Consider the following 14,002-nt stretch of genomic DNA (forward strand, 5'->3'; position numbering starts at 1 on the left):
TCACTTCTCCAACAATGACATTTTTAAATTAGAAATCTGATTTTGGCTTCTTCCCAGTAATCACAAGGCAAAAATCTAAATGGGTGACACATAAGAGGCCTTTCAAAATCTGAGCTCCATGTCGTCTCTCAGCCTCAGCTCTCACACCTTTCCTCTAGCGGCTGTACTGGAAACAGCTCACTTTTCTCTGAAGATATCATTCTGCCTCTCTTACCCTCAATGGAAATGGAAGTACCAAAATAATACAGTTTTTAAAGTGAGGAACACCTGGGCCCAGACCTAGCTCTGCCTCTTACTGCCCTTGTGAATTTGGACGTGCTATATTCCTTCTCTAAGCAATAGTTTCATTGCTCCTAAAATGTAATCAGAGTGAGAATTAGTGACAAAGGCTATGAAGTTCCTCGCCTAGCTTTTGGTTCATAAACTGTAGGCAGTAAATTACTAGGATTATTATTATAATTATTATCCTTTTTTGGTAAATTCCCACTTATTCTTTTTATTTTTTTAATAGATCTTTAGTGGAGTATAATTACTTCACAATACTGTGTTAGTTTCTGTTGCACAACAAAGCGAATCAGCCTTATGCATACACATGTCCCCATATCCCCTCCCTCTTGAGCCTCCCTACCGTCCTCCCTATTCCACCCCTCCAGGTCATCGCAAAGCACTGAGTCGATCTCCCTGTGCTATGCTGCTGCTTCCCGCCAGCCAACTATTTTACATTTGGTAGTGTATATATGTCCATGCTACTTTCACTTCGTCCCCTCCCACCCCATGTCCTCAAGTCCATTTTCTATGTCTATCTCTTTATTCCTGCCCTGCAACTAGTTCATCAGTACCATTTTTTTTTTAAGATTCCGTATATTTGTGTTAGCATATGGTATTTGTTTTTCTCTTTCTGACTTACTTCACTCTCACGAAGGAGGTAACATTGGCGCTGGGTTTTAAAGAATAAGTAGGTTTACTGGGCATAAACCCTGAGAAAACCTACTTATTCTTTAAAACCCAGCGCCAATGTTACCTCCTTCCTGGCGTCTCCACATTCCAGAGAGAGGAGCTTGCTTTTTCTCAGAGCTTTGTTCCAAGTTCTTAGAGGACTCACCACCTTGTATCTTTATTGTCTATTTACATGTTTGTTTCACCCACCAGACTGGAGGCTCCTTGCAGGGAAGAATTGTGTTTTGTTTATCTCTTCATCTCTTGTGCCCAACACCAGACCTGTCCTGGGATCCGTGCTCAGTGCATGTTAACTGAATGAACAAATGACTGGTTTTGTTCTTGGGTAGAAAGAACTTTCTTTTAGAACCCAGAGGAAGGAAGAGGTCAGAAAGTGTAGGCTTGTTTAGTCTGCTCTGCCCTATTAACTAGACGTACCCACCCTCCCTGGATCTCCCTGCTACTCTGTTCTTTGGCAAATGTTGGAAGGTCACATAACATCCGGTCTCGTTATCTAGGTGGGTGTGATGTGGTTAGGGAAGCCTCCACACCCTCTATCCAAATAGACTGGCTAGCTCTAGCCACCAGGAGTACTTGAAAAAAAAATTCAGTGTTTGTTCCTGGGAAGTCTGCAGGGATAAATATAATAATCAAAACTCGTCAAAAGTGCATGGTCGAACTTGCCTGCATGAAGCATATACAGCAAGGCCTAAAGGCTTATTCTCTGGGAATAAGCTCTTCCTTCAAGCTACAACGGATATGTTCATATGTGAAGAGAAGTGGCCCGGAATAGGAAAAAGAACAAGGTTTTAGAGCTGGAGAGATCAGAGTTTGAACACCACTCAGTTGGGTGAAAGTTAAGCTTTCTGAGTTTGGGGTTTTTTAATTGAAGAATTCTGATCTTATAGGTTGATGGAATGGTAAAAGGAGCAAGATAAGAAAAGTCCTTTGTCATCCTGAAATGCTCAATGCTTTATGTTTTCTAAGTACTTTATAAGCAACAATGCTCATTCACAACAACTCTGAGAAGATAGGTAGAGTCATTATTATTAATGTCGGATATTTTTCCTTGCCCCTCTGGATGTACTCTCATTCTTTCCTACCTTGCTCTGTTCTCCAGGAGACTGATCTCTAAGGACCCAATGGGCTTCCATGTCTTCTGGTTTCCCATAAATGATAGAGTTCTAATCCTGGCTCCAGCCTGAGCTGGTCAGTTGACCACAGGCTCATGGCTTTACTTCCATGAGTCTCTACTTTATTATAAAAAAAGGGGAGGGGGATATCACTTCTGTTCCTCTCAGGGGACTGTGGTTAAAACGAGATCGTTCCTAATTGCTAGAAAATTCTTGCTTAAACCTAAATTTTCTTATTTCTTACTTCCCATTGCCAAAAGATACTATGCTCAATAATGATTCAATAATTCACAGATTCATTCAGCCAATGTTGCATGCATTCTTTCACTTCTCCAACATTAATTATGCATCTACTATGTCAGAGACTGATAATCATTTTCTGTGAAGGGCCAGATAGTAAATACTTTAGGATTGCGGACCATAAAGTCTTGGTTGTAACTACTCACCTATGATGTGGTAGTATGAAAGCAGCCATAGATAGTATGTACATGACTAGAAGTGGCATTGTTCCAATAAAATTTTATTTACAAAAAACACTTGGCAAGCCAGATTTGGCCCATGGGCTATAGTTTGCCAACCCATGTACTATATACCAAAGATGATAATAGGTCCTGGAGACAAAAATGATCTCAAGAAGCTCACGTACAGTCTTATGGGAAGGAATTAACAAATATGATGAAATTGGGCTGGTGCTCTGATAGAAGTCTCTACATAGTTTAGTGAGGGTGCAGAAGAAACAACAGGCAGTTCTTCAGGTGTGAAGAGCGAGGAGGGGAGGGAGGGGGAAGGAGGGGTGAAGATTTCATGTAGAGGCTATGAGAAGCTAGGATATGAGCAGGTTTCCAGGGAGGTGGCCTGTTAAGGAGTCTGGACTTATCCTCTGGGCCATGACGAAACATATTAGTAGATGGACATAGAGCACAATGCTTTGACTTAATTGCTGATTTGCCCATTTAGTAGTTTCATGGCATTTTTTTTTCTGAAAATGTGAATATCATTATTTCCTTTATAGGGTTGTTGTGAGACTCAAATAAGACAATGAATGTAAAGAATGGCATGATTCCTGACACACAGTGAGTACTTAAAAAAATGGCAGGAATACTGATAGACATTTGTTTTAGAAAGATTGCTTTGATATAATGACTGTATCAGAATGGTCTAATACCGGAAGAAGGAAAAACAATTAGGAAATGATAGCAGCAATCCATGGGAGAGAGAATGAATGCCTGAACTCAGACAGAGGCAGAGAAGATGGGGAGAAGAGATGTAGCCATGAGGGCTAAGTGATGTCACAGTGAGGAACAGCAGAGGGCCAAAATTACCTTCAGAATTTAGGTGTAGTGATATTGCTTTCCAAGGTAAGGAGTACAGGAGGAAAGCCAGATTTGGGGTGAACATATTAAATTCCTTTTTGGACACATTGATTAAGTGGAAATGTCCAGTAATCAGTTGACTGCACACTTGAGGTTGAAGTTTCCTAATTGGAAATCATTATCAATGAAAGAATCATCAGCACAAAACCCCTGGAGCAGATGAGATCACCAAGGAAGTAGTAATATCTTTTTTAAAAAGTCAAATTAGTCTTGGGAAACCCAGCATTTCAGGGAATGGCAGATATGAAGAATCTAATATAGATATAGATATAGATAGATATATCTAAGGTATGAAGAATCTGGTGTGTGTGTGTATATATATGAAGAATCTGGTGTGTGTGTGTGTGTATGTATATATATATATATATATATATATATATATATAAAGGAAATATATATATAGATATAAACAAGAAGGAAATGTCAGAGTGGGTCCGGGGATTCACTAAGGACTCATATCTCAGGAGACAATGAAATAGAGGGTTAGAAGAATAAGAGGCCAGAGTATCAGTGAGATGATGCAATGTGATCCACCAAGAGTCACTAGCAATTAGGCAATTTGCAATTAGAATGTGACTGGTAACTTCAACCAAGATAGATTCAGCAGAGCAATGAGGGGGAGCTGATTGTCATGGATTGAAGACTGAATGGAGAATTGGAGAGATGAAGTGATTGTAGATTATTCTTCAGGAGAATTTGATTGTGAAGGATAAGTGAAATGAGCAGAGGTGCTAGAAGAAGGTGGCTTTCTTTTAACCTTTTAGAGATTTGGTATCCAGGAAAGAGGAAATATTTAGGGGAGTTGGGTGAAGGTCAACAGGGAAAAGAAATGGAGGAATTTGCCTTGGATAGGAGAAGAATGTTCATTGGTCTGTTATAGGATCCCTGGAGGTAAAGTTGGACTTAGATGTAGATGTTTAAGTTTGTGGTTTTGGAAGGAGAGTTTTCAAGTGCTTATCTGATAATCTCGATTCTCTCTGAAAAGTCAACCAGTTTATTATTAAGAGAAGGGAGCAGCTATTAGGAAGGTAGTTTGACCAGAGTAAGATGTAGAATGTTTGCTCTGGCAATAACGCCCAATGAATTTGGAGACCATAAATTTGGAATGGCTCCAGTCCATCCAATTGTGTCATTTCTTCCAACAGTGCTCAGTAACCAGGGGATGAGATGGGGAGAAGGCAGATGGTTACATTAATATAAGACAGCATTTGAGTGCAAGTATGGTGGAAGAACAAGAGATTGGGAGAGTGAGAGCATTTGCAATAAAATGATTACAGTGATAAACATGTAGTTCTAGTGGACAGGGAAGGAAGTGAAGGTAGGAAGAAGCTGACAGTGGAAAAAAAAGGATCAAAGAACTAGAGGGTTGTGATGAGGTCACAAAATATGTGTGGTAGGCATAAGGAAGGGAAAACTGGACTGATAGGAAATTAGAATCAGAGATTTGTATATTAGAGTTTAAGATGTCAGGGGTGGGACATTTCCTTTTAATGATAAGCTCCAGGATGTAGCCATAAAATACATTAGTAAATCGGGGCTATAGAAGTTGGTCAAGGAAATTTGAAGTGATGATGATAACATAGAGTTCACATCTGTGTGATATTTTACAGATTGCAAAGCACTTTAACAACCATTATCTCACTTGACCTCATCCTATGAGATGGATAAAGCAGGAATTATCTCAATTATTGTTTTAATTTGACACATGAAACAACTGAGGATTGACGATATTAAGTATCTTACCAGACTGGTTAAGTGATGGAAATTCCACCTGGGATGAAATCGCTAACATCTGGATTAAAGGTGAAAAAAATCCAGTTATTTTCACCAATTCAGACACTTCAGTGTTACATATCCACTGAATGAATATTCTAGATGGGATTGGTTTGACAAAAAACAACACAGCAATAACTTCTTTGGAAAAGTTGGTGGACTTAGAGTCATGGAGGGATATTGTGTTGTTTTGTTCTCTTTTTTTTCTCCCTAAACAAAATATTCTTTACCTGCTCAGTCACACCTGGTAATTTCACAAGGATTAGGTGATCCTGTTCCCTGACTCTACTCACCAACAGCAGGTCTGCTGGAAGTTCTGCTTCTCATTCCTACTGTGGACTGGAGACTTTCCAGAACTCCCTGGGGCTCTCAGCCTGGGTGAAGATGGATGGAGATAAGATCCAGGGGCTGTGGGTGGAGGAGGGTCCAGGAAGCAGACGCTGAGCTAGGTAATTCATCCAAATGGCAAAACAGAGGCGGGATCTGTGGGAGCTGGAGGTGGCCCAAACAGGGTAACGGGGAGAGATACCCTTCCACCTCCAGCTCAGATTTCTCCTTTGCCTCCTGTGCTTCATGCTGGCCTATTCTAGTCTCAAATTGGCTGTCAGATTCCATCTCAACCCCAGTTGTGTGCTGGTTCCTAAACCAGATCCCACATCTTGGCCTATAAAAGTTATTAACTTCCTTCCAGTCCCCACCCTGCCTTTTCACGTTCTGTTCATCAGAAAGTACTGCTTCAGCCAAACCACTGTGGTATTTGGAAGGACCAAACTGGATTCTACTTTATTTCTGTCACTATTTTCCTCCATGACCTTGCATATGTCACTTTCTTTCTCTGGATGTCATTTTCTCATCTGTGGAATTAGTTGGTTGAATTACCCATGATAACAAATAGGTCTCTTCATAAGCGCTAACTCAGGACAACTGACTAACTAGCACTTCCTGCTGCCTTTAAAATAGTGGTTCTCAAACTGTACTGTGCATCTAATTATCTGGAGAGCTCATTAAAATACATAGTTCTGGGCCCCATGCCCAGAGTTCCTGATTCAGTGGTCTGAAGTATGGCCTGAGAATTTGCCTTTCTAGCAAGTCCTCAGGTGAAGCTGATACAGTTGGTCCAGGGATCACGCTTTAGAAATATTGACTGTAGTATTTCATTCCTATGGCTCAATTTGGTTTTCTTGAACAGCGCAAGTATCATCACTAGCTAGGTGACACAAATGCACAGACTTAGGACCCCCAACTTCTTAAAGGGAGGTTAAGGTAGATTAGAGATTCATTAAGTAGTACAAATTGTATACCATGTCTTCAAAAAAAAATAAAAAAAAAAATCTTTAGGTCCATCCATGTTGCTGCAAATGGCATTTTTTCATTCTTTTATTTTAAATTTTTTAAACATCTTTATTGGAGTATAATTGCTTTAAATCTTGTGTTAGCTTAACAAAGTGAATCAACTATACATATACATATATCCCCATATCTCCTCCCTTTTGCTTCTCCCTCCCATACTCCCTATCCCACCCCTCTCGGTGGTCACAAAGCACCGAGCTGATCTCCCTGTGCTATGCGACTGCTTCCCACTAGCTATCCATTTTACATTTGGTAGTATATATTAGTCCATGACACTCTCTCACTTCGTACCCATTTACCCTTCCCCCTCCCCGTGTCCTCAAGTCCATTCTCTATGTCTGCATCATTATTCCTGTCCTGCCCCTAGGTTCTTCATAACCATTTTATTTTAGATTCCATGTATATGTGTTAGCATACGGTATTTGTTTTTCTCTTTCTGACTTACTTCACTCTGTATGACAAACTCTAGGTCTATCCACCTCACTACAAATAACTCAATTTAGTTACTTTTTATGGATGAGTAATATTCCATTGTATATATGTGCTACATCTTCTTTATCCATTCATCTGTTGATGTACACTTAGGTTGATGCCATGTCCTGGCTATTGTAAATATTGCTGAAATGAACATTGTGGTACATGTCTCTTTTTGAATTATGGTTTTCTCAGGGTATATGCCCAGTAGTGGGATTGCTGGGTCATATGGTAGTTCTATTTTTCATTTTTTTTAGGAACCTCCATACTGTTCTCCATAGTGGCTGTATCAATCTACATTCCCACCAACAGTGCAAGAGGGTTCCCATTTCTCCACACCCTCTCCAGCATTTATTGTTCGTAGATTTTTTGATGATGTTCACTCTGACTGGTGTGAGGTGATACCTCATTGTAGTTTTGATTTGCATTTCTCTAATGATTAGTGATGTTGAGCATCCTTTCATATGTTTGTTGGCAATCTGTATATCATCTTTGAAATTGCCCATTTTAGGATTGGGTTTTTTGGTTTTTTGATATTGAGCTGCATGAGCTGCTTGTAAATTTTGGAGATTAATCCTTTGTCATTTGCTTTGTTTGCAAATATTTTGTCCCATTCTGAGGGTGTCTTTTCTTCTTGTTTATGGTTTCCTTTGCCATGCAAAAGCTTTGAAGTTTCATTAGGTCCCATTTGTTTATTTTTGTTTTTATTTCCATTTCTCTAGGAGGTGGGTCAAAAGTATCTTGCTGTGATTTATGTCATAGACTGTTCTGCCTATGTTTTCCTCTAAAAGTTTTATAGTGTCTGGCCTTACATTTAGCTGTATAATCCATTTTGAGTTTATTTTTGTGTATGGTGTTAGGGAGTGTTCTAATTTCATTCTTTTACATGTAGCTGTACAGTTTTCCCAGCACCACTTGTTGAAGAGGCTGTCTTTTCTCCATTGTATATTCTTGCCTCCAAAAATAAGGTGACCATATGTGTGTGCGTTTATCTCTGGGCTTTCTATCCTATTCCATATTTCTGTTTTTGTGGCAGTACATACTGTCTTGATTACTGTAGCTTTGTAGTATAGTCTGAAGCCAGGGAGCCTGATTTCTTCAGCTCCGTTTTTCTGTCTCAAGATTGCTTTGGCTATTAGGGGTCTTTTGTGTTTCCATACAAATTGTGAAATATTTTGTTCTAGTTCTGTGAAAAATGCCACTGGTAATTTGATAGGGATTGCATTGAATTTGTCGATTGCTTTGGGTAGTCATTTTCACAATGTTGATTCTTCCAATCCAAGAACATGGTATATCTCTCCATCTGTTTGTCATCTTTAATTTCTTTCATCGGTGTCATAGTTTTATGCATACAGTTCTTTTGTCTCCTTAAGTAGGTTTATTCCCAGGTATTTTATTCTTTTTGTTGCAATGGTAAATGGAAGTGTTTCCTTAACTCTCTTTCAGATTTTTCATTATTGGTGTATAGGAATGCAAGAGATTTCTGTGCATTAATTTGTATCCTACTACTTTACCAAATTCATTGATTAGCTCTAGTAGTTTTCTGGTACCATCTTTAGGATTCTCTATGTAAATTATCATGTCATCAGCAAACAGTGACAGCTTTACTTCTTCTCTTCTTATTTGGATTCCTTTTATTTCTTTTTCTTCTCTGCTTTCTGTGACTAAAATTTCCAAAACTATGTTGAATAATAGTGGTGAGAGTGGGGAACCTTCTCCTGCTCCTGATCTTAGTGGAAATGGTTTCAGTTTTTCACCATTGAGAACTGTGTTGGCTGTGGGTTTGTCATATATGGCCTTTATTATGTTGACTAAGTTACCTCTATTGTTACTTTCTGGAGGATTGTTATCATAAATGGGTGATGAATTTTGTCAAAAGATTTTGCTGCATCTATTGAGATGATCGTATGATTTATATCCTTCAATTTGTTAATATGGTGTATCACATTGATTTGCATATACTGTAGAATCCTTGCATTCTGGGGATTAACCCCACTTGATCAAGGTGTATGATCCTTTTAATGGGCTGTTGGATTCTGTTTGCTACTATTTTGTTGAGGATTTTTGCAACTATGTTTATCAGAGATATTGGCCTATAGTTTTCTTTCTTTGTGACATCTTTGTCTGGTTTTGGTATCAGGGTGATGGTGACCTTACAGAATGAGCTGGGGAGTGTTCCTCCCTCTCCTATATTTTGGAAGAGTTTGAGAAGGGTAGGTGTTAGCTGTTCTCTAAATGTTTGATAGAATTCACCTGTGAAGCCATCTGGTCCTGGGCTTTTGTTTGTTGGAAGATTTTTAGTCACAGTCTCAATTTCAGTGCTTGTGATTTGTCTGTTTATATCTTCTATTTCTCCCTGGTTCAGTCTTGGAAGGTTGTGCTTTTCTAAGAATGTGTCCATTTCTTCCAGGTTGTCCATTTTATTGGCATAGGGTTGCTTGTGGTAATCTCTCATGATCCTTTGTATTTCTGCAGTGTCAGTTGTTTCTTCTCCTGTTTCATTTCCAATTCTGTTGATATGAGTCTTCTCTCTTTTTTTTCTTGATGACTCTGGCTAATGCTTTATCAATTTTGTTTATCTTCTCACAGAACAAGCTTTTAGATTTATTGATCTTTGCTATCATTTCCTTCATTTCTTTTTAATTTATTTCTGATCTGATTTTTATGATTTCTTTCCTTCAGCTAACTTGGTTTTTTTGCTCTTCTTTCTGTAATTGCTTTCAGTTTAAGGTTAGGTTGTTTATTTGAGATGTTTCTTGTTTCTTGATGTAGGATTGTATTGCCATAAGCTTCCCTCTTAGAGCTGCTTTTGCTGCATCCCATAGGTTTTGGGTTGTTGTGTTTTCATTGTCATTTGTGTCTATGTATTTTTTGATTTCCTCTTTGGTTTATTCAGTGATCTCTTTGTTATTTAGTAGTGTATTGTTTAGCCTCCATGTATTTATATTTTTTATAGATCTTTTCGTGTAATTGATATCTAGTCTCATAGCATTGTGGTCAGAAAAGATACCTGATACGATTTCAATTTTCTTAAATTTACCAAGGCTTGATTTGTGACCCAAGGTAGGATCTATCCTGGAGAATGTTCCATGAGCACTTGAGAAGAAAGTATATTCTGTTGTTTTTGAAAGGAATGTCCTATAAATATCAATTAAGTCCATCTTGTTTAATGTATCATTTAAAGCTTGTTTTTCCTTATTTATTTTCATTTTGGATGATCTGTCCATTGGTGAAAGTCGGGTGTTGATGTCCCCTATTGTGATTGTGTTACTGTCGATTTCCCCTTTTATGGCTGTTAGCATTTACCTTATGTATTGAGGTGCTCTTATGTTGGGTTCATAAATATTTACCATTGTTATATCCTCTTCTTGGATTGATCCCTTGATCACTGTGTAGTGTCCTTCTTTATCTCTTGTAATAATCTTTATTTTAAAGTCTATTTTGTCTGATATGAGAATTGCTACTCCAGCTTTCTTTTGATTTCCATTTGCATGGAATATCTATTCCCATCCCCTCACTTTCAGTCTGTATGTGTCCCGAGGTCTGAAGTGGGTCTCTTGTAGACAGCATATATACAGGTCTTGTTTTGTATCCATTCAGCCAGTCTATGTCTTTTGGTTGGAGCACTTAATCCATTTACATTTAAGGTAATTATCAATATGTATGTCCCTATTACCATTTTCTTCATTGTTTTGGGTTTGTTATTGTAGGTCTTTTCCTTCTCTTGTGTTTCCTGCCAGAGAAGTTCCTTTGGCATTTGTTGTAGAGCTGGTTTGGTGGTGCTGAATTCTCTTAGCTTTTGCTTGTCTGTAAAGGTTTTAATTTCTCCATCGAATCTGAACGAGATCCTTGCTGGGTAGAGTAATCTTGGTTGTAGGTTTTTCCCTTTCATCACTTTAAATATGTCCTGCCACTCCCTTCTGGTTTGCAGAGTTTCTGCTGAAAGACCAGATGTTAACCTTATGGGGATTCCCTTGTATGTATCTGTTGCTTTTCCGTTGATGCTTTCAATATTTTTTCTTTGTATTTAAGTTTTAATAGTTTGATTAATATGTGTCTTGGCATGTTTTTCCTTGGATTAATCCTGTATGGGACTCTCTGCACTTACTGGACTTGATTGACTATTTCCTTTCCCATATTAATGAAGTTTTCAACTATAATCTCTTCAAATATTTTCTCAGTCCCTTTCTTTTTCTCTTCTTCTCCTGGGACCCCTATAATTTGAATGTTGGTGCATTTATTGTGTCCCAAATGTCTCTGAAACTTTCCTCCATTCTTTTCATTCTTTTTTCTGCTCTGCAGTACTTATTTCTACTATTTTATCTTCCAGGTCACTTATCCATTCTTCTGCCTCCGTTATTCTGTTATTGATCCTTGTAGAGGATTTTTAATTTCATTTATTGTGTTGTTCATCATTGTTTATTTGCTCTTTAGTTCTTCTAGCTCCTTGTTAAACATTTCTTGTATTTTCTCCATTCTATTTCCAAGATTTTGGATCATCTTTACTATCATTACTCTGAATTATTTTTCAGGTAGACTGCCTATTTCCTTTTCATTTGTTTGGTCTGGTGGGTTTTTACATTACTCCTTCATCTGCTGTGTATTTCTCTGTCTTCTCATTTTGCTTAACTTCCTGTATTTGGGGTCTCCTTTTTGCAGGCTGCAGGTTCATAGCTCCCATTGTTTTTGGTGTCTGCCCCCAGTGGCTAAGTTTGGTTCAGTGGGTTGTGTAGGCTTCCTGGTGGAGGGGACTGGTGTTTTTGTTCTGGAGGATGAGGCTGTGTCTTTTCTTTCTGGTGGGCAGGACCACAACCGGTGGTGTGTTTTGGGGTGTCTGTGGCCTTATTATGATTTCAGGCAGCCTCTCTGCTAATAGGTGGGGTTGTGTTCCTGTCTTGCTAGTTGTTTGGCATAGGGTTTCCAGCACTGTAGCTTGCTGATTGTTGAGTGGAGCTGGGTCTTAGCATTGAGATGGAGATCTCTGGGAGAGCTTTTGCTGTTTAATATTATGTGGAGCCGAGAGGTCTCTGGGGGATCAATGTCCTGAACTCGGCTCTCCCACCTGAGAGGCACAGGTCTGACAGTTGGCTGGAGCATGAAGACCCTGTCAGCCACATGGCTCAGAAGAAAAGGGATAAAAAAAGAAAGAAAGAAAGAAAAATAAATCAAATAAAATATAGTTATTAAATAAAAATAAAAAAAAGAAAGAAGAGCGCAACCAAACTGAAAAACAAATCCACCAATGATAACAAGTGTTAAAAATTATACTAAAAATACCCAAAACAAAATGGACAGACAGAATCCTCAGACAGATGGTTAAAGCAAAGCTATACAGACAAAATCACACAAAGAAGCATACAGATACACACTCACCAAAAGGGAAAAAGGAGAAAAATATGTATATCATTGCTCTCAAAATCTACCACCTCAGTTTTGGGGTGGTTCGTTTTCTATTCAGGTATTCCAGAAATGTAGGGTGCATAAGTTTATTGTGGAGAATTAATCCGCTGCTCCTGAGGCTGCTGGGAAAGATTTCCCTTTCTCTTCTTTGTTCACACAGCTCCTGGGGTTCAGTTTTGGATTTGGCCCCACCTCTGCACGCCTTGTGTTCTCCCGGGGAAGTTGTCCCTGGATCACGGGACCCTGGCAGTGGCAGGATGCACAGGCTCCTGGGAGGGGAGGTGTGGATAGTGACCTGTGCTTGCACACAGACTTCTTGTTGGCTGCAGCAGCAGCCTCAGCATTTCATGCCCGTCTCTGGTGTCCATGCTGATAGACATAGCTCATGCCATCTCTGGAGCTCTGACTCCCCTCTCCTCGTGCACTCCGAAACAATTGTCTCTTGCCTCTTAGGCAGGTCCAGACTTTTTCCTGGACTCCCTCCTGGCTAGCTGTGGTGCACTAGCCCTCTTCACGCTGTGTTCACCAACCAACCCTAGTCCTCTCCCTGGGATCTGACCTCCAAAGCCCCAGCCTCAGCTCCCAGCCCCCACCCATCCTGGCAGGTGAGCAGACAAGCCTCTCAGGCTGGTGAGGGCTGGTTGGCAGCGATCCTTTGTGTGGGAATCTCTCCGCTTTGCCCTTTGCACCCCTGTTGCTGCACTCTCCTCCGTGGCTCCAAAGCTTCCCCCACGACCGCCACCCCTGTCTCTGCCAGTGAAGGGGCTTCCTAGTGTGTGGAAGCTTTTACTCCTTCACAGCTCCCTTCCAGAGGAACAGGTTCCGTCCCTATTCTTTTGTCTCTGTTTTATCTTTTTTCTTTTGCCCTACTTAGGTATGAAGGGAGTTTCTTGCCTTTTGGTAAGTCTGAGGTCTTCTTCCAGTGTTCAGTAGGTGTTCTGTAGGAGTTGTTCCACATGTAGATGTATTTCTGATGTATTTGAGGGGGGAAGATGATCTCCATGTCTCATTCCTCCACCATCTTGAAGGTCTTTGTACTCTACATCTTTATAATACATCTGTACATAAACACACACATCATTCTCAACATAAGTATATTTGGTTTAAAAATGTAAACATAAATTGTTCATGGTGTCATTTCATTCTTTTTAATGCATCTAGAGATTATCATATTAAGTGAAGTAAGTCAAACAAAGACAAATCTCATATGATATCATTTATTTGTGGAATCTAAAAATATGATACAAAAGAACTTATTTACAAAACACCAATAGATTCACAGACATAGAGAACAAAGTTATGGTTACAAAAGGGGGTAGTGGGGGAGGAGGAGCAGTGATAAATTAGGAGTTTGTGGTTATCATATACATAGTACTACATATAAATTAGGTAAACAACAAGGACCTACTGTATAGCACAGAGAAATATACTCAATATCTTGTAATAACCTATAATGGAAAAGAATCTGAAAAAGTATATATATATATATATATATATTTAGCTGAATCACTTTTCTGTACTAACAGAACACTGTAAATTAATTATGACACAATAAGAATAAAA

This window comes from Lagenorhynchus albirostris, chromosome 2, assembly GCF_949774975.1.
Source record: "Lagenorhynchus albirostris chromosome 2, mLagAlb1.1, whole genome shotgun sequence".
Classification (NCBI taxonomy): Eukaryota; Metazoa; Chordata; class Mammalia; order Artiodactyla; family Delphinidae; genus Lagenorhynchus; species Lagenorhynchus albirostris.